Below are 21,103 nucleotides of genomic sequence, written 5' to 3' on the forward strand. Positions count from 1 at the left end.
GCAGCACTAGTTCCGATTACTTGGCTTGTCGCCGACCGCTTGTCAGATGTCCATGGATGACAAGCTTCAAACACATTTAGTTTTGCGCCCTTTAATTCTCCTGAAATGCTCTGTTTTGCCGTATCGCTCCACAAACTCTAATTTTCTTTGCAAGTAAGTTTTCTGCAAGTTCTATATTGTTATAATAATCATCCATGCAGAGGTGATGCCACTTTCTATCACAAGGTATTAGTAGTTCCATCACTGTTTTTGCTAAAGGCTACCCAGCGCCGGAATACATCTTGAATGAGGAAATGTATCCCGTACTCGGATCACACAGTATTCGAATGAGTATGCCGTATTTCGTAATTTTCGACGGATTGTAAACTTTAAAATTTAGCCGTCCACGCCATGGTATCGTTCCTTCAATTTGAGATGTTTTGACTTAGATTAAACGTTTCTTTAAACTTTTTGGAAGAATAATCAATTACGAATTGCACTTTGACAAGCCGGTCGGCATTATCCAGTTTATTGTTGTTGTCGGAAAAATGTAAAAATATTTGTCGAAATCTGTTGCGGGCTCATCGTTTTGCTAAATATCGGTGTGTCAATCAACGGATTCGTTGACCAAAATCATCGATCCATCCTTTTTTTACAGTTCCCATAAGGATAGTAAGACCAAACCATTTTCTTAGTTCGGGTCCCGTAACGTTGACAAATTTGGTATTTTTTTAAAAATCCAGTTTTCTTCTATTTTGACTGTAGTACTTGTTGGATTCGTTGCTAATATATTCAATTAGATCGTTCCCAATATATAATTCTACGATATCCTCGACGCTCTGTGTATCTTTGGGAAATATGTTTGGACCCTGGGATCGTTCAAATTTATTATTGGTCCTCAGTAAATCATAGTCTGTCTTCTTCGTCTGATTCATCCGAATCAGTTGGCAACCTTAGCGTTCGCCGAATTCTTCTTGGTTATATTTCACTATCTTCCTACGATTCTGCTTCAGTTTCATCTTTTTGATATCCAGTGTGTTCTTCCTAATCGGCCAAGTCGTCCGGAGCGTCAGACAAGACGTCTACGCATTCATCGTAAATAATCCTGTTGTGTCTTTCGTCCGCCATGATGAAAGGGCACAAGTACTTATAATAACAAAAAACTTGCTGACGTGTGTAACTTACTGTTACCTGAACAAAACACCGACAGAATGCAAAAGATACTGAAGTGCTGTCGCCGGCCCTTGACCGCTATTTCGCGCGCAACACCACTGTGGTGTCGCCCGGACGGCAGAGTTAATGTGGGGTGTGTCCACCTTTCCCCTTTGATGGCTTGAACTCAGCTGAGGACACTTCGTCAGATATCTGAACGTATGTGGAGGAATACAGTTTATTCTTGCTCAAGAGCTGAAACCAGAGAAGATAGTGGTTTTGGACGCAGTGTGTCCAGATTAACATTTCCCGTTATGATTTTCTCTGCGAAGAAAGCCGAGTATCACTCTGTCGTGCATTAGATCACACCAAACACTAAGTTTCATGATACCACAGATTTGTTCACGTGTGCTGTGTGGGTTTTCAGAGCCCCAAATCCTAGTGTTATAGCTATTCATATGCCTAGTAATGTGGATCGCCGCTTCATCTGAAAAGTCAGGCCATCGTTGTCAGCTCAGTGGTGGATAGCATAGAAAACGTGATTGCATTTTGCAGTGGATGATTATTTGGCTGCAATGCTGGGGACTTCGTACACAAAAATGCGTAACCTCTTGTGCAACACTTCGACTGTTCAGACCTGCGTCCGGCCATCCTGGTTGAGGTTCCCCGTGATTTCCCTAAATAGCTTCAGGCAAATTCTGGTATGGTTCCTCTGAAATGGTACGGCCAAATTCCTTCCTCATCGTTTCCTAAACATAGCTTGTGCTCCATCTCTAATGACCCCTTTGTCTACAAGACGTTGATCACTAATCTCCTCTTCCCAGGCCTTACTTCGACAGTTGATCTTCCTCCCTGCAATTCGCTTGATGCGCCATGAACTGACTTCTGTGGGGCTGTGTTGAAACGCAGTGTGCACTCTTGTCAACACATTCTTGAGACACAGGGGGGGCGTCACTGTCTGTCTGTTTAGAGTTTTCAAACCACCACATTATGTTTGGTTCAAATAATTCAAATGGCACTGAGCAATATGGGACTTAACATCTAACGTCATCAGTCCCCTAGAACTTAAAACTATATAAACCTAACTAACCTAAGGGCATCACACACACCCATGCCCGAGGCAGGATTCGAACCTGCGACCGTAGCGGTCGCGCATTTTGACTGTAGCGCCTAGAACCGCTCGGCAACCCCGGCCGGCCATTATGTTTGCTACTGCCGTTGGAGCCCCCATACTGGTGTTTATAATTAAGCAGTACCTTTTGTCACAGATTCGGATTCTACATACCAGGTGACGCATCCCGCCTTCTCCTGGTCTGTCGCCATTTTTTAACTGCAAGTCAAATCTACAGCAAAAGAACAAAGGAAAAAACCGTAGAGAGCTGCTAAACATTTTAAAACAAAAGATTGTTATCTACCTCTAATAGTTTCCAAGTTGCGATTTTTTGAAGTGATAGAGGGACATTAGGTGCAACGCCCACATGTTTAGAGTGGAGATATGCTCAAGTTCCTTCTACATACCCTGTTAGAAATGATCCTCACGCCTGTGGAAGAAGTCAAAATATGAAACACTCTCAGTTGACCAGAATGAAAAATGCTCCTATCGTAGTGTAACAGAGGTGAAACTGTCCTGGGGAGAGTTCGATATGTAAAAAACAGGACTAGCTTTTCTTATCTGACAGCTTCAAAGGCATTTAAATCAATAAATCTCGGCAGATGCCCGCGTTTTCCTTGCTAGTGGTAGTTCCGTTATCGTCTAATATAATGCACCTTATCAAGTAAAGTAACGTGATATACGATGTCATGTTGTGTAACGTGACACAGGCTATCATGTCATCCAACACGGCATTTGTCATGTCGTGCAATATGACACAACATTCCATTAAAGTTCAGGATGCATGCATCCCCACTCTGGGATGCTTCCTATTATAGATGCACAGCCACTCGCGGGTACTTGTGCTTGTGTGTGTATACCCCACTCTACAGAAGCACATAAATTTGTATCTAATTGTTCATACATTACTCACCATACACGTAACACAGGGTGTGTTTAGGGTTGGGGGAAATGTTCCTCTTTGGAGGGGGGGAAATCCTTCCTTAGAAATTCCACCCCCCCCCCCCCCCCCCACACACACACACAGGAAAAGGTTTTTAGCTATTACAAATATACGTTTGTCATATGATGTAGTATATTGTTTTACTGGTGAATCTTTCGGATTTTTGGCACAGGCTCATACTTCAGCCTGTAAATTGCAAGCTGCAAGAAGTGTGCCAACACCTTGCACCTAACAGAGCTTACTGCGCAGAGAAGTAGGCTTAACCTGAAAAAAAAAAAGTAATAAAAGCCGCGAATACATAAAGCTGTTTAGATTTCAGTGCCTTTGAAATTGCCAGATAAGTCGAAAAGCTAGTTCCTTTCTTCTAAATACCCAACTCCGTACAGGACATCTCTTTGTGTGCTATGGTAGGAGCATTTTTCATTCAGGTTCCCAAATTTTATTCTGTAATTATTTTGACACTAGACCGCCATAGCTCGGCAACTGATACAGATTTTTGTTGACTCGGGCGAGTTTCTTTATTCCCATTTGAATCATGTTGCTTATATCGTAGCGATGGATGAAGCAGTCAAAAAACAAAAAGCCGACCATTAGTTACATGTATTTGTATACGTTTATCAAAATTTGATCACATCAGCACAAGTTTCAAACATAAATGTGGCGCGTTTCAAAAACATTCCAGGACGTGTTTTCTTGCACGTCACATCCAAACGAAGCTAGATTTTTTCTCAAAGCGGTTAAAAATTATCTTAGACCGTGGTCCGATACGCCGGTGGACAGAATTAAACGGATGCATATAGCAGAAGTCTGATAGAGAATTTTTCTCTCAACTGAATATGAAGGATATTTTGAGTGTCTGAATAGTTCCATGAACCGCACCACAGCTTGCAGCTTGCAGGCTGCAGTTGCCTAGTTTCAATGACTGTCTTCGACGTTACTTTGTCTCTTACAAACGGCCTCATTACAAAGGTAATAGCGGCGTGACACGCCTGCACAGGGAATATAACAGGTATTTTCCTAATTGCGGGTTGCGACCTGCTAAGGCTGCACGTAGAGCTTCGCTACAAATGCCCCACTGCCTTCATCCTCTCTGACAATTGATGCATTCCTTTTGCGTGGATTGTCGTGCTTCGAACCAAGTATCCTATTTTTCGTCTCTCGTCCAGAGCAGTAGCATACCAGCAAGAATCTTTCACCCTGCAGCGAAGCATGCACTGTCGTCAAACTTTGTCGGATTAGAACTGTGTGCTGCAACGGGGCTCTAAGCCATACATAATATTCGCGCGCATTGCTTGTACCGACTGAGCTATCTAGCTAAGGCCTCGCAGCCTGAATTGTGCCTGTTCTCTCTCTCTCTCTCTCTCTCTCTCTCTCTCTCTCTCTCTCTCTCTCTCTCTCTCTCTCTCTCTCTCTCTCTCTCTCTCTGTGTGTGTGTGTGTGTGTGTGTGTGTGTGTGTGTGTGTGTGTGTTACCAAACTTCAGTCCGCTTAAAGGAGCAAATGTCAAATCTTCGGCCTGCTTCGAAGACGGCGTTATTGTCTCAATGATAGCGGAAAAAAAACATTGGTAGCAGTTACTTCTGTAAAATATCTGGGAGTCTGCGCATGGAACGATTTGAAGTGAAATGATCGTATAAAATTGTTGGTAAGGCGGGTGCCAGATTGAGATTCATTTAGAAAATGTAGTCCATCAACAAAGGAGGTGGCTTACAAAACACTCTTTCGACCTATACTTTAGTATTGCTCATCAGTGTGGGATCCGTACCAGGCCAGGTTGACAGAGGAGATAGAGAAGATCCAAAGAAGAGCGGCGCGTTTAGCAAACTCAAGTGGCAGACTCTGCAAGGGAGGCGCTCTGCATCGCGGTGTAGCTTGCTGTCCAGGTTTCGAGAGGGTGCGTTTCTGGATGAGGTATCGAATATATTGCTTCCCCTTACTTATACCTCCCGAGGAGATCACGAATGTAAAATTAAAGAGGGTTTCCGGCAGTCGTTCTTCCCGCGAACCACTGAACTGGAACAGGAAAGGGAGGTAATGACAGTGGCACGTAAAGTGCCCTGCGCCACACACTGTTGGGTGTCTTGCGGAGTATAAATGTACAAGGTGGCGCACGAAATGTTTTACCATTTTGTTTTGGGATAAACTTTGTCAATTCAATCTGAAAGGAACATATACTACAATGAAGAGTCGTCTATGGAGATTAGTTTTAACTCAGCACATGCTCAATATGTCCAGCATTTCGTTTCCTGACTTACTTCAAACGAACGCTGAAGTTAGGTGATTACACTACGGCACATGTCTTCCGTAATTTCACTGCAAGCTTGAAGAATGTCTTCTGAGCTCCATTAAATCACGTGGACGTTTCGGTAAAATGTTTTCCTTTGCCGCATGTCAAAATGCTCGTGTAAAGACTCCAACACAGTGTTTGCAGTATGTGGCCTTGCTCCATCTTGAATGAGCCACTGCGTGTTGAAGGGCAAGGCAGTAGCAAGAAGCTGTGGAATGAAGCTATTGCGATGCATGCTCAAATAACGCTCGCTGTTAAGTTTCTTCAAAGAAAAAGGGTCCAATATGTCCGCGACTGGAAATTGCTGCCCACACTGTAATCCTCGGAGCATAATGTTGTCGTTCACGAAGAACTTGTGGGTTTTCAGTGGCCCAAAAGCGTATATTTTGTTTGTTAACCACACCGTCTAAATAAAAATGCGGCTCGTCTGAAAACCAAACGTTGTTGAGAGTTTCTTCCCTATCCTCCGCCCACTGAGCAAACAGTAGTCTCTGCTACTTGTGTTCTTCATTGAGCTTCTGTGCACAGGTCATCTTGTATGGGTACATATGGATGTCACTTTTAAGAATGCGTTGAACGGAGCGTCTGGATATTCCCAGTTGCATTGCTGCCTTTCTGCACAATTACCCGGGACTTCTCTGTACAGCAACTCGTACCTCTTAAATATTCTCCGGCGAACAAACAGGCTTAGGGCGAGGTCGCTTCGCTTCGAATACTGTTCCTTCCTGTAAAAATTTATCGTACAACCTGTGGATGGTCTTCTCACAAGGGACCCATCATGTGTTAAACTGTTGTCGAAAACGTCTCTGAGTCACAACGAGGCTTCTCGTTTCATGAAAAAGTAACATAATTGCCGATCGTTGCTGTTTCCAAAGACTGCTGCGGTAGGTGCGGACTCAAAATCTATTAGAATAATTTGCCAGCCATGTCAGTACGTCGTACAGAGGTGACTGTCTACTAAACATAAAGTTTACAGAGTTAGTTAAATCAGATATATTCAACGAATAATCCTACAGTTAAATACTTCAACTTGATGCGTCCTCGTGTGGACGACGCACACGCACACGCACACGCACAAAGTTATCAAGATTGGGGTCTATTACATCAAGTAACTGCATTCCAAAACCCGCCAACTTTGTCGGAACAGCTGTCAGATCCATTGGTGCAGAGGCTTTAAAAATTTTTTGGGACCTCTGTTGGTTACCACCAAGGTTTTCCACCGTGCAAAAAATGATTCACCATTAATTTCAGTTGGTTCGAAGAACTTATTAACTGTTTGTGGAAGTGTTATTGTTGACTTCTGGTGCACATTGTTATATATGGTGATATTCATACTTGGGGCATCTATAAAATCTTCCACACATTCAACATTTATCATCTGCTGTATCTGTGCACCAGCTTCCAGGTTGGGTGGTTCCACAGGCTTTGCTTGAAGGTTAAGTTTTGATGCAAGTCCATCTGATATGGAAAGACGTGGTACAAAGCTCTGTAATGGGAAGGACGTTTTATTTCCATAGAAGAGCCCCAATCTCCCAAGATTTTGTCTAAATTCTGATTTCACTCCACTTTGTATGAAGTCATTCTCAAATAAGACACCTTCCATTGTCAGCCATTGCTGCTTACTAGTCTCCTAGCGGCAGTATCGTGAATTACACGTCATTTCGTAACTCACTTGTTTTTCCAAGCTCTGCTGGTACTGCTGCAGAGATCCCAGCGGGATATATGTGTGTCGTAAATTGTGAAAGAAACAATTGGTAGCACATTCCGTGCGCCAACCTGTAGAGGCGGATGTAGGGAATAATGTGGACCATCAGCCACACACCGTAAGGTGGCTTTCGGAGTTCAGACGCAGATGTAACTGACCACCCACGGAAAATCGCGGGGGCGGGAACACAGATCGTGACGGAGAGACGAGCGCCTTACAAGCGATGAGACGCAGATATGCGTACGCGGCGTCGCCCGCGCCGTCGCAGTAATCAGATTAATGAAGGCAGGCGGCGGGCGCCTTGGAGCCTTGAGAGCGCGCCCTTCCTTTTGGCTCTCCTTATCGTTTTTTAGGAGCTCCCCAGCGCCTGAATTATCTCACTCGCCTCACCGGTTCGCCTTGAGCGCAGACTCCTGTCAGTGGCGGCCGTGTTGTAACCCCGTATCTGCTGTCTATTAGCATATCGCCTTCTCTCTCCGACCGTGAACCACTGTCGCCCTCTGTGATGCGACATTTATTGCTCCATTTACGACGGTAGCTCGGCTCTGTCGGTAAGTCCACACTGCAGATATTAAAGATTCTAACCCTCACTCGTTCCTAGGATCTTTTGCTGCCCCTTGTCACCTTCTTCACCTCTAGTTATAATTTGTACGTGCGAAAAAATGCCAAGTTCTGTGGTTTGGAGCCCACATTAAAGGCCCAACGGTGCCGACCTGCCGCTGTGTCGTCCTCACCCTTAACCCGTCGGCACACGGGCCGTGGTGTCGAACGTCACTGTTGAGAGTGCTAAGTTCAACGGGCTGTTGAACGCTCAGAAATGATGCGACTTGTCCATACGGTACGTGGGCCCCAACGTAGTATAAGCGGTCACAACGCACTCACGCGGCAGTTGCGGGGTGTTTCTGGTTCGTATATCACACTGTCCACTAAATGGGCGCGCGTAAAATTCCCGCGTTAGATCTATTAAAACGCACATTTCTTCCATCGTCCACGATAAGGAAAGTACCGTGTCCACTTAATGACACAGACTTACAAAAGTTCCATTACAAACAGTGCGATACAAATTTGCAATACTTCTCCACATTAGAAAAGCATTATTTCATCATTACCACATTTTAGTAAAACGTTAGGGTCAGCATTACTTGATCACTGTTCCTACCGAGTAGCAGAATCTTTGCAACATGTGAATTGCGAAGCGTAAAAGAAAAAGGAGCAAAATATCTTTATACAAGTAGTGTAAACTGTCCTAAGTCAAGACGAAGTTATGTTTACATAACATCAAATATTATTGTATATACTTACATTAAACTAATAATCATCAGAATCTAATAAAAACTTAAATGTTAGGAAAAACAAATTTGGAAGTGTCGAGTTGCGAAACTCTGCACAAACATACTACTTCATGTAAATCAGTGACGCTACTCATTTAGGATTTTTAAATTTTTTTTAGAAATTTTGTTCGTTGTTGATCTTCGTGTTTTCTCGTTGCGGACGTCACATGACATCCGTTAAAGTTAGTTTTGTTGACCCTTACTCAGTTTTTTTTAATTACAGAGGCTATACAGCTCTCGGGCCGAACACGCTGAGCTACCGTGCCGGCCATAAATAGTGAAAAGCGTTGAAGTCATTTACGCGAGTTCTCAATGGAGTCCAAACCTAACACACACACACACACACACACACACACACACACACACACACACACACACACACACACACACACGACCAGCCGCACAGCCCATGACTGCAGCGCCTCGGACCGCTCGGCTAATCCCGCGAGGCTGCTAAACCAACAACACAGCATTGACACTAAATCGTATCATGTTATCACTTGCTGAAAACCTTAATCGTACATATCTTACTAACTGAAATTTAATTATAACAAATTGTACTAAGAACAATGCATTTTTGGGTGGATCTTCAGTGTGTCGCTGCCTTCAAAATGAATACTCTAATAATACACAAGTTACAATAATTCTTTTGCCACGAAAATGATGTTTCTCATTATTTTATTAGAACGAATCACACAGTTAACAACGGGTTTTCCAGTGATTCTCAGTTTGCTGGTGCCCAGAAACGGCTTATATATACGTATAGGCTTGAAATGAGGGCCAGTAGCCGGCCGCGGTGGCAGAGCGGTTCTAGGCGCTTCAGTCTGGAACTACTCGACTCCTGCGGTCGCAGGTTCGAATCCTGCTTCGGGCATGGATGTGTGTGATGTCTTTAAGTGTGTTAGGTTTTGGTAGTTCTAAGTCTAGGGTACTGATGACCTCAGATGTTGAGTCCCATAGTGCTTAGAGCCATTTGATTCATTTTTTGGCAGTGAGTCGTGCTCGGATAGCCTAATGCTAAGGCGACCGCTCGAGATTAGCGGGAAATTCGAGTTACAGTCGGGTCCGGCACAAATTTTGCTTCCATTCTACTGCTGATAGTAGTCCATATTAGCAACTGCACACATTTCATGTGTAAAAACATTTAGTGTCTTGAAAAAGAGGATATAAGGTGAATATCAAGAAAAGTAAAACAAAGATAATGCAACGTTGTTGAATTAAATCAGGTGACTCCTAGGGAGCTATATTACGAAATGATACACCAAAACTTGTAGACGAGTTTTATTTTCTTGCAGTAAAATATCTGACGACGGCTCAGAAGATATAAAATGTGGTCTGTCAATAGTAATAAAATCGTTTTTGAAAATGAGGAACTGATTAACAAAGATTATAAGTTAAAATGTCAGAAATTCTGTACTGTGTTTATATTTGTCTGAGATTTGACCTGATACCGAGGTAAAATGTTAACAGGATACTGAAACAAGAACAGAACCTTTTGAAATATGGATATAGAGAAGAATGTTGATGATTACTTGTGTAGGACGGTAATATGATAAGGAGTTGCTGAATCGAATTGGGGGACGTACCGTGGACTAGAAAATCACGCACGTTCTCTCCTGCCTGTACAGCGCGCGTTGTCACCATGGACTGCACGTGTATCATACGTACACACTTAAATACAATACACAGTGCTACTGCCGTACACTTACTTGTGTGGTCCTACCATTGCACCATTCTGGCTTGTTGGTACGACTTTATTAAGATATGTCTCGTTCAGTCTGATTATTTAGCGTTCAACCCCTCATATACACGTCATTATATGGTTATTTTTTACTAGGTCTCTGCGGGTTCGTCTGATTAGACGCGTTCTGCAGTCTATCACACAGCCGTTTTATGATTTTTTAAAATGTTGTAAAAGGAAAAGTTTTGGTCAGTAACAATTGCTTATTCACATGTAGAATCGTGCAAGCTAAGACCATACCCTAAGTTTTGCTCATTTCGCTTTCATTGTCGACAATCTGAAGATGTCGCACGAAGGCGATACTGGTTGTTAATAAAAGAATAAGTTGCAACCAAGACTGTTTTAATTCAAATCTTAAAGGATAACTTTGTCTCTGTGTTTGTCTGTTTTTTCACAATCCCTTTCCTCAGGAACGGCTACACGGTCAAGTTAAATTTAAAGTCTCATAGCAAGGTCTAAAGAAAGCAGGTGTTGACAGATGTGAAAATTACAGAACAATAAGATTAATAAGCCATAGCTGCAAAATACTAACACGAATTCTTTACAGACGAAAGGAAAAACTAGTGGAAGCCGACCTCGGGGAAGATCAGTGTGGATTCCATAGAAATACTGGAACACGCGAGGCAATACTGACCTTAAGACTTATCTTAGAAGAAAGATTAAGGAAAGGCAAACCTACGTTTCTAGCATATGTAGACTTATAGAAAGCTTTTGACAATGTTGACTGGAATACTCTCTTTCAAATTCTGAAGGTGGCAGGGGTAAAATACAGGAAGCGAAAGGCTATTTACAATTTGTACAGAAACCAGATGGCAATTATACGAGTAGAGGGACATGAAAGGGAAGCAGTGGTTGGGAATGGAGTAAGACAGGGTTGTAGCCTCTCCCCGATATTATTCAATCTGTATATAGAGCAAGCAGTAAAGGAAACAAAAGAAAAATTCGGAGTAGGTATTAAAATCCATGGAGAAAAAATAAAAACTTTGAGGTTTGCCGATGACATTGTCATTCTGTCAGAGACAGCAAAGGGCTTCGAAGAGCAGTTAAAAGGAATGGACAGTGCCTTGAGAGGAGGATATAAGATGGACACCAACAAAAGCAAAACGAGGATAATGGAATTTAGTCAAATTAAATCGGGTGATGCTGAGGGAAGTGGATTAGGAAATGAGACACTTAAAGTAGTAAAGGAGATTTGCTATTTGGGGAGCAAAATAACTGATGATGGTAGAAGTAGAGGATATAAAATGTAGACTGGCAATGGCAAGGAAAGCGTTTCTGAAGAAGAGAATTTTGTTAACATCGAGTATAAATTTAAGTGTCAGGAAGTCATTCCAGAAAGTATTTGTATGGAGTGTAGCCATGTATGGAAGTGAAACATGGACGATAAATAGTTTGGACAAGAAGAGAATAGAAGCTTTCGAAATGTGGTGCTACAGAAGAATGCTGACGATTAGATCGGTAGATCACATAACTAATTAGGCAGTATTGAACAGGATTGGGGAGAAGAGACGTTTGTGGCACAACTTCACAAGAAGAAGGGATCGGTTGGTAGGACATGTTCTGAGGCATCAAGGGATCACCAATTTAATATTGGAGGGCAGCGTGGAGGGTAAAAATCGTAGAGGGAGACCAAGAGATGAATACACCAAGCAGATTCAGAAGGATGTATGTTGCGCTCGGTACTAGGAGATGAAAAAGCTTGCACAGGATAGGGTAGCATGGAGAGCTGCATCAAACCAGTTTCAGGACTGAAGACCTCAACAAAAATAATCAAGGTCTACGGTCCCTAGGTGATATAAGAAAGTGAACCTTAGAAGTCAGTGCAGTCACAGAATGTGGCCATTTATGTCATATATTTCGATGCTCGCAAACTCACTCTTCAAAAATTTATGGTGCTTCCCTTTGGCGAAGAATCATGAAATTTGGCAAGAAAAAAGGTTTCAAAGTACAACCAAAGATAAAAATTCAGAAAATTATTAGTTTATAATTATATCAAAAGAAAAATCTTCATTTGTTATCCGACTATAAACTTAAAATTCACCCATTGTATCCATGGGACCGTGTAATCCTGAGATGGAGGAACAGTCTTTTATACATAATTACGTTCGTGCGGAACCCCCAGTGCGCGAGACCTACTCGCATCTGGCCAATTTTTTGTCTTGTGTGCGCTCGCTCTGAGTTGTTAATAATGTTTAATAAAGTAATTTACATTGGCTTAAGAGCTTACGCCCACACAACATCCAGTCACTTTCCACACGGACCGTTTCCTGCGCCACAGGGACAAAGAAATTTATGGCACAACATGACTAAAAAAAGGGGTATCGGTTGATAGGACACACCCTGAAGAATGACGAAGTCGTTGGTTTGGTAACGGAAGGAAGTGTGTTGAGTAAAAGCTGTGCATGGAGACCAGGGCTTGAATACATTAAGCAAGCTCAAATGGATGTAGGTTGCAGTCGTTACTCGGAAATGAAGCAGCTTCCACAGGACAGATTAGCGTGGAGAGCGGCAAGAAACCAGTCTCCGGAATCCAGACAACCGCAACAAAAACATTATTCTGGCGCGCTGGCTGGCATGGAGTGTATTAAAACATCACTTTATCTTGCTTTTATTGGCGTGCAGTCTCGGCTGTGTAGCCATTTGTAATGATTACGTAATATAACCTATCGACGTACACACAATTCGTTACTGTTGAACTACTAATGAAATCACACCAGGACTTCCTATTTCTTTATGATTGTACGATTTGATGAGCGTTTGGACTAGGACCCACAAATTTTAATTTGGTATATTATACGAGCGCATTTCACCAATTAATGCAACAAGTCTTTCTCCGAAAGAACACTACTGGCCATTAAAATTGCTACAACACGAAGATGCCGTGCTACACACGAGAAATTTAACCCACATGAAGAAGATGCTGTGGTATGCAAATAATTAACTTTTCAGAGCATTCACACAACGTTGGCGCCGGTGGCGACACCTACAACGTGCTGACATGAGGAAAGCGTTACTGTGATGCCTCGTGTAAGGAGGAGAAATACGTATCATCACGTTTCCGACTTTGATAAGGGTCGGATTGTAGCCTATCGCGATTGCGGCTTATCGTATCGCGACATTGCTGCTCGCGTTGGTCGAGATTCAATGACTGTTAGCAGAATATGAAATCGGTGCGTTCAGGAGGGTAATACGGGACGCCATGCTGGATCCCAACGGCCTCGTATCACTAGCAGTCGAGATGACAGGCATCTTATCCACGTGGCTGTAACGGATCGTACAGCCATGTCTCGATCCCTGAGTCAACAGATGGGGACGTTTGCAAAACAACAACCATCTGCACGAATAGTTTGACGACGTTGGCAGCAGCATGGACTATCAGCTCGGAGACGATGGCTTCGGCTACCCTTGACGCTGCATTACAGACAGGAGCGCCGGCGATGGTGTACTCAACGACGGAGCTGTGTGCACGAATGGCAAAACGTCACTTTTTTTTTTTCGGACGAATCCAGGTTCTGTTTCCAGCATCATGATGGTCGCATCCGTGTTTGGCGACATCGCGGTGAACGCACATTGTAAGCGTATATTCGTCATAGCCATACTGGCTTACCACCCGGCGTGATGGTATGAGGTGCCATTGGTTACACGGCTGGGTCACCGCTTGTTCGTATTGACGGCACTTCGAACAGTGCACGTTACATTTCAGATGTGTCACGACCCGTGTCTCTACCCTTCATTCGATCCCTGCGGAACCCTCCATTTCAGCAGGATAATGCACGGCCGCATATTGCAGGTCCTGTACGGGCCTTTGCAGGTCCTGTACGGGCCTTTCTAGGTACAGAAAATGTTTGACTGCTGCCCTGGCCAGCACATTCTCCATATCTCTCACCAATTGAAAATGTCCGGTCAATGGTGGCCGAGCAACTGGCTCGTCACAATACGCCAGTCACTGCTCTTGATGAACTGTGGTATCGTGTTGAAGCTGCATGGGCAGCTGTACCTGTACACGCCATCCAAGCTCTGTTCGACTCAATGCCGAGGCGTATGAAGGCCGTTATTACGGCCATAGGTGATTGTTCTGGGTACTGATTTCTCCCAAATTGCGTGAAAGTGTAATCACATGTCAGTTGTAGTACAACATGTGTGTCCAATGAATACCCGTTCATCATCTGCATTTCCTCTTGGTGTAGCAATTTTAATGGACAGTAGTGTAGATTGGTTTTATTCAGGATTCCAATACCCCATATTATTGCCCATTCTTTTCGCTAAAAAGCCCCATTTTTCAATGTAATCTACTTTCAGTGCAACGGCCTTACACCGTCTTACGGGGAGGTGCTATATGCCCGTACGGTACCATTCTGCTAGTCGATGTCGGAGCCATCGTCTTCCTGCATCAACAGCGTCCCTATCATCCACGTGCTGCTTACCGTCGAGTGAATCCTTCAACGGGCCAAACAGTTGGAAGATGGATGGTTCAAATGACTCTGAGCACTATGGGACTCAACTGCTGTGGTCATCAGTCCCCTAGAACTTAGAACTACTTAAACCTAAACAACCTGAGGACAACACACACATCCATGTCCGAGGCAGGATTCAAACCTGCGACCGTAGCAGTCGCGCGGTTCCTTACTGAGCGCTTAGAGCCGCTCGGCCACCGCAGCCGGTGGATGATGAAAGTCCGAGATCCAGGCTGTAGGATTCAGTGGAGTTAAGTGACCACCTCACGGGTACGCTGAGTTGTGAGGGGCCTTGCGTTGTCATGAACTTTTTTCTTTTTTTCCGACGGGATCGCTGGGGTCCTTTCTTCAATGACGTGAGGATAGCACAATACGTTTCAGAGTTGATCGTTGCACCATGATGGAGGATATCAAACATAGTCGCAGGAGATCGTCGCCATAGCTTCACCGTCTGAGGATGGGATTTTAACTTCCTCTTCTTGAGAACATATGATGTGGCACTACTCCAGGGATCGCCGTTTTGTTCCCGGTTCGAAGTCACGAGCGCATGTTTCATTGGCTGTAACGAATTATCACGATCAGTCTCGTAACCCGAAAGCAGTTCCGTATAGGCGGCCTTCGTTGCTCTTCATAATTTTCTGTTTGTCGGCGACGAAGCCAGTGGACACACACCTTTGACTACCCGAACTGGTGGAGTAGTGTGTCAGCACTACCAACAGAGACCGCCCAATTCAGCAGCGAGGCGTTTGACAGTGATTCGTCGATTACCTCGATTGATAGTGTTCGCACGTCACAGCTTTGTACGGCCGGCCGGGACGTAGGAGATCTGACAGGTTTGCGCCATCTTGTTGCAATGACAACACTCTTAGCCCAACGACTCGCCATGCTTTTGTTCACTGCCGGTCTCCGTAGAAACTCTGCAAATGCTTATGAATATCTGTGATGCTCGGTTTTTCCGTCAAAAGAAACTCAATGGCAGCTCTCTGGTTTGCGTGCACCTACATTGCAGAGGCCATTTTGACGGCTACATGCAGCGCCGCCGGCAACGGCCTTACCGCAGTGGATCCACCGGTTCCCGTTAGATCACCGAAGTTGAGCGCTGTCGGGCGTGGTCGACACTTGGGTGGGTGACCACCCAGGCCGCCATGCGCTGTTGCCATTTCTCTGGATGCTCTTAGCCTCGTGATGGCAATTGAGGAGCTACTCGACCGAACAGTGGCGGCTTTGGTCAAGAATGCCATCATGACGACCGCGAGAGCGGTGTGCTGACCCCACGCCCCTCCTATCCGCATCCTCCCCTGAGGATGACACGGCGGTCGGATTGTCCCGGTAGGCCACTCGTGGCCTGAAGACGGAGTGCTTTTTTTTTCTGCGCCTCCGCCCATCGGAACTTCATGAAACTACAGGGGATGAAGCGAGAATATTTCACCAATCTCCCACAGCAAATTTCGTATTTTTATCAATTGCAACTGCGCGAGAAATAAGTGTTGCATTAGCAAGTAATGCTCCTCGTACTAGAAATTCATTTTAAAATCACTTCATAGACGATTCTGCGCACTAATGAAAGCGAAGGGTTATTTTAAACCGCCCAGTGACGGTCAGTGTGACGGAAATAATTCAGGACCTGGAATATCAGTACAAGGAGATTGCTTGTAGTGTAACGACGTAAGTTTTGTATAAATGGTTTTCTTTTGACATATGACCATGTGCAGACTTCGTCACCGTCAGTTACAAAACACTTCAGAATTATTTACTCTCTTTTTATAAGTGGTCGCTGAATCGTTCTTGAACGAAACTGTAATTAAAACATCATCGTTTGAGTCGTATGCGCAGAATTACGTCACTCAGTCCAATTGGTTTGCCCAAACTTTTTTTCAATTTAAATGTCATTTGTTCTTCTCAGACATATTAACGCAAGAATCTGCTTTAATAAATATTAAAACCACATTGAATAAACTTTTAAGACTCAAACTCAAGTTGAACGTTGTCGAAATTAATAATCTTGCAAATAAATCAATAATTCTTCATAAATAAATTCTCGGAACACGTATTTAAACTTTTGTAGTATACACTAGTTTATTATCTTCCTATATACTACATATAGACGTGAACCTGAGCCTTGACAAGATACGACTGAACACTTACAACATGATTAAACTTCCTATGACGTCATTGTTGTAGTAACATTACAAATTCTTATTTTTTCAGTTTTTAGAAGCACGACGCAACAACTCGGTTTCGGGATCTTCTGTTGCTCTTTGGCTGTCGACCCGCGACGTATAGTGGCCAGCAATTTTCTCTCTGGTCCGGCAGCGAAGATGCTGTCTCCGTTCGTTGCGCCACCCTCTCCGTACATGAAACATAAAAATACAAAACTTCATATAATTCACAACAATTATAAACATTACAAAATACCTAAACAGAGCACTAAATTAAACTTACATTCACCAGCAAATTGGGCTGGCACTGGTGGATGGGTGACGCTTCAATTTCACGTCCCACTACATGCTCCTTACCTAATAACAGAGCCCTACCCGGAAAAACTTAGTTTTAGCTCCTGTGCTGCCCTCGATTACAGGTGTGCAGTCCGCGATAAAGTGTCGACGAACGAGGTATTGTGTGTGCCGTGCTGAGGCTGTTTACTAAGTGCAGCGACCGGCGGCGGTAAATATTTGGAGGGTGGCGTGGGCGTGGCGACATCAGGGTCCTCCACAATTGAGAGCAACACGTGGCTGCCGACCCCGAGTCACCGGCTTATCAGATCACATACACGCGAACCGGACGATCCCCTACTCAAGCGTTCAGCTGTAACAGGGACAGGTGGTGCCGTACTATGGACTCTTGTACTACCATCCGCGGTTCCCCTAAATCGTAGAAGGCAAACGTTGGTATACACCTTTCCCCGTTCAGCGCTCTAATGACCTCGTCGTCGGGACGTCGAACTTGCTTTTTGTTCTGTCGTATTGAGTGTGACATTCAGAACTGAAAGAGGCGGCAGTAATGCAGAGATTATGACGCACCAGTTAATTACGTACCCTACTGGCCATTAAAATCGCTACACCAAGAAGAAATGCAGATGCTAAACGGGTACTCATTGGACAAATATATTATACAACAACTGACATGTCATTACATTTTCACGCAATTTGGGTGCATAGATCCTGAGAAATCAGTACCAAGAACAACCACCTCTGGCTGTAATAACGGCCTTGATACGCCTGGGCATAGAGACAAACATAGCTTGGATGGCGTGTACAGGTACAGCTGCCCATGCAGCATCAACACGACACCACAGTTCATCAAGAGTAGTGACTGGCGTATTGTGACTCGGTCACCATTGGCCAGACATTTTCAGTTGGAGAGAGATTTGGAGAATGTGCTGGTCAGGACAGCAATCGAACATTTTCTGTATCCACAAGGGCCCGTACAGGACCTGCAACATGCGGACGTGCATTATCCTGCTGAAATGTAGGTTTTCGCAGGGATCGAATGAAGGGTAGAGCCACGGGTCGTGACACATCTGAAATGTAACGTCCACTGTTCAAAGTCGCCAGTATCGCGATAACGAATACACGCTTCCAATGTGCGTTCACGGCGATGTAGCCGAACACGGATGCGTCCATCATGATGCTGTAAACAGAACCTGGATTCATCCGAAAAAATGCACGTTTTGCCATTCGTGCACCCAGGTTCGCCGTTGAGTACACCGTCGCAGGCGCTCCTGTATGTGATGCAGCGTCAAGGATAACCGCAGCCATAGTCTCAGAGCTGACAGTCCGTGTTGCTGCAAACGTCTTCGAACTGTTCGTGTAGGTTGTCGTCTTGCAAACGTCCCCATCTGTTGACTGAGGGATCGAGACGTGGCTGCACTATCCGTTAATGCCATGCGGATAAGATGCCTGTCATCTCGACTGCTACTGATACGAGGCTGTTGGGATCCAGCACGCCGTTCAGTATTACCCTCCTGAACCCACCGATTCCATATTCTGCTAACAGTCATTGGATCTCGACCAACGCGAGCAGTAATGTCGCGATGCGATTAACCGCAATCGAGATAGGCTACAATCGGACCTTTATCATAGTCGGAAACGTGATGGTACTCATTTCTCCTGCTTACTCGAGGCATCACAACGTTTCACCAGGCAACGCCGTCTACTGCTGTTTGTGTATGAGAAATCGGTTGGAAATTTTCCTCATGTCAGCACGTTATAGGTGACGCCACGGCGCCAATCTTGTGTGAATGCTCTGGAAAGCTAATGATTCGCGTATCACAGCATCTTCTTCCTGTCGGCTAAATTTCGTGTCTGTAGCACGTCATCTTCGTGGTGTAGCAATTTTAATGGGCAGTAGTGTAAAAGACGACGTAAATGAAATTTCCAGATGCTGTGACAAATGACAGCTAGCTCTAAATGTGGAAAAATGTAAATTAATGCGTATGAGTAGAACGAATAAACCTGTAATGTTTGGATATGTTGTTACCAGTGTCCTGTTTGGCACACTAAAGTTGTTTAAATATCTAGGCGCAAAGTTGCTAAGCGATATGTAATGGAACGAGCATATGAGAACGGTGGTAGGGAAGGCAAAGGATCGACTTCGGTTCAATTGGGAGGATTTTAGGTAAGAATGATTCACCTGTAAATGAGACGGCATATAGGACGGTGGTGCGACCTATTGTTGATTATTGCTCGAGTGTTCGGCATCCGTTCCAGGTCAGCCTGATGGAAGACATCGAAGCAGTTCAGAGGCGGGATGCTAGACTTAGAACCTACCGGTAACAACTACACGTGTTACAGAGATGGTTTCCTGCAGGTAGGGCGCCTTTCTTTTCGAGAAACACTGTTGAAAAAATTCAAAAAGCGGCTTTTGAAGCTGACTGCCGAACGACTGTCACAAATATGCATTGCACGTAAGGACTATGAAGTTGGGAGAAATTACGACTCGTGCGGAGGCCTCGTTTTTCCCCCTCGCTCTACTTGCGAATGGGTAGGAAAGGAACTGATGAGTAGTGGTACCCTCCGCCAAGCACTGTACGGTGGCTTGTGGAGTATCTGTGTAGACGAAGATGTAGAGTAGTTTGAAGGGTCTGATGGTTCGTGGTTAAAATGTGGATAAGTTAAGTTTAAAAAAATAAGTTCTGTTTCTTTTGGGCACTCCTCGTACACTACTAGCCATTAAAACTGCTACACCACGAAGATGACGTGCTACAGACGCGAAGATGCTGTGATATGCAAATGATTAGCTTTTCAGAGCATTCACACAAGGTTGGCACCGGTGGCGACACCTACAACGTGCTGACATGAAGAAAGTTTCCAACTAATTTTCGTACACAAACAGCAGTTGACCGGCGTTGACTGGTGAAACGTTCACGTTAGTCGAGATCCAACGACTGTAAGCAGAATATGGAATCGGTGGGTTCAGGAGGTAATGCGGAACGCCGTGCTGGATCCCACCGGCCTCGTATCACTAGCAGTCGAGATGACAGGCATCTTATCCACATGGCTGTAATGGATCGTGCAGCCACGTCTTAATCCCTGAGTCAACACATGGGGACGTTTGAAAGACAACCATCTGCACGAACAGTTCGACGACGTTTGCAGCAGCATGGAGACCATGGCTGCGGTTACCCTTCACGCTGCATCACAGACAACAGCGCCTGCGTTGGTGTACTCAGCGACGAACCTGGGTGCACGAATGGCAATACGTCATTTTTTCGGATCAGTCCAGGTTCTGTTTACAGCATCATGATGGTCGCATACGTGTTTGGCGACACGGCCGTGAACGCACATTGGAATCGTGTATTCGTTATCGCCATACTGGCGTCTCACCCTGCATGATAGTATGGGGGTGCCATTGGTTACACGTCTCTGTCACCTCTTGTTCGCAATGACAACACTTTGAATAGTGGACGTTAAATTTCAGATGTCACGGCCCGTGGCTCTACCATTCATTCGATCCCTGCGAAACCCTACATTTCAGCAGGATAATGCACGATCGCATGTTGAAGGTCTTGTGCGGGCCTTTCTGGATACAGAAAATGTTCGACTGCTGCCCTGGCCGCACATTCTCCAGATCTCTAACCAATTAAGAACGTCCGGTCAATGGTGGCCGAGCAACTGGTTCGTCACAATACGCCAGTCACTACTCTTGATGAACAGTGGTATCATGTTGAAGCTGCATGGCAGCTGTACCTGTACCTGTACACGCCATCGAAGCTCTGTTTGACTCAATGCCCAGGCATATCAAATCCGTTATTATGGCTAGAGGTGGTTGTTCTGGGTACTGATTTCTCAGGATCTATGTCAGTTCTAGTAAAATATATTTGTCCAATGAATACCCATTTATCATCTGCATTTCTTCTTGGTGTAGTAATTTTAATGGCCAGTAGTGTATGTGTGCCTGTA

General features: G+C 44.5%; 1 protein-coding gene and 1 pseudogene across 3 annotated transcripts in view; both read left to right on the plus strand.

Annotated features, from left to right (window-relative positions):
• The window catches only part of LOC126335294 (uncharacterized), a 640,152-nt gene that overhangs the window by 367,725 nt on the left and 251,324 nt on the right, over positions 1 to 21,103 (plus strand). The window lies entirely within an intron of this gene.
• On the plus strand, positions 15,744 to 15,861 carry LOC126337330 (5S ribosomal RNA; annotated as a pseudogene).

This window comes from Schistocerca gregaria, chromosome 2 (assembly GCF_023897955.1).
Source record: "Schistocerca gregaria isolate iqSchGreg1 chromosome 2, iqSchGreg1.2, whole genome shotgun sequence".
In the NCBI taxonomy this organism is placed as follows: domain Eukaryota; kingdom Metazoa; phylum Arthropoda; class Insecta; order Orthoptera; family Acrididae; genus Schistocerca; species Schistocerca gregaria.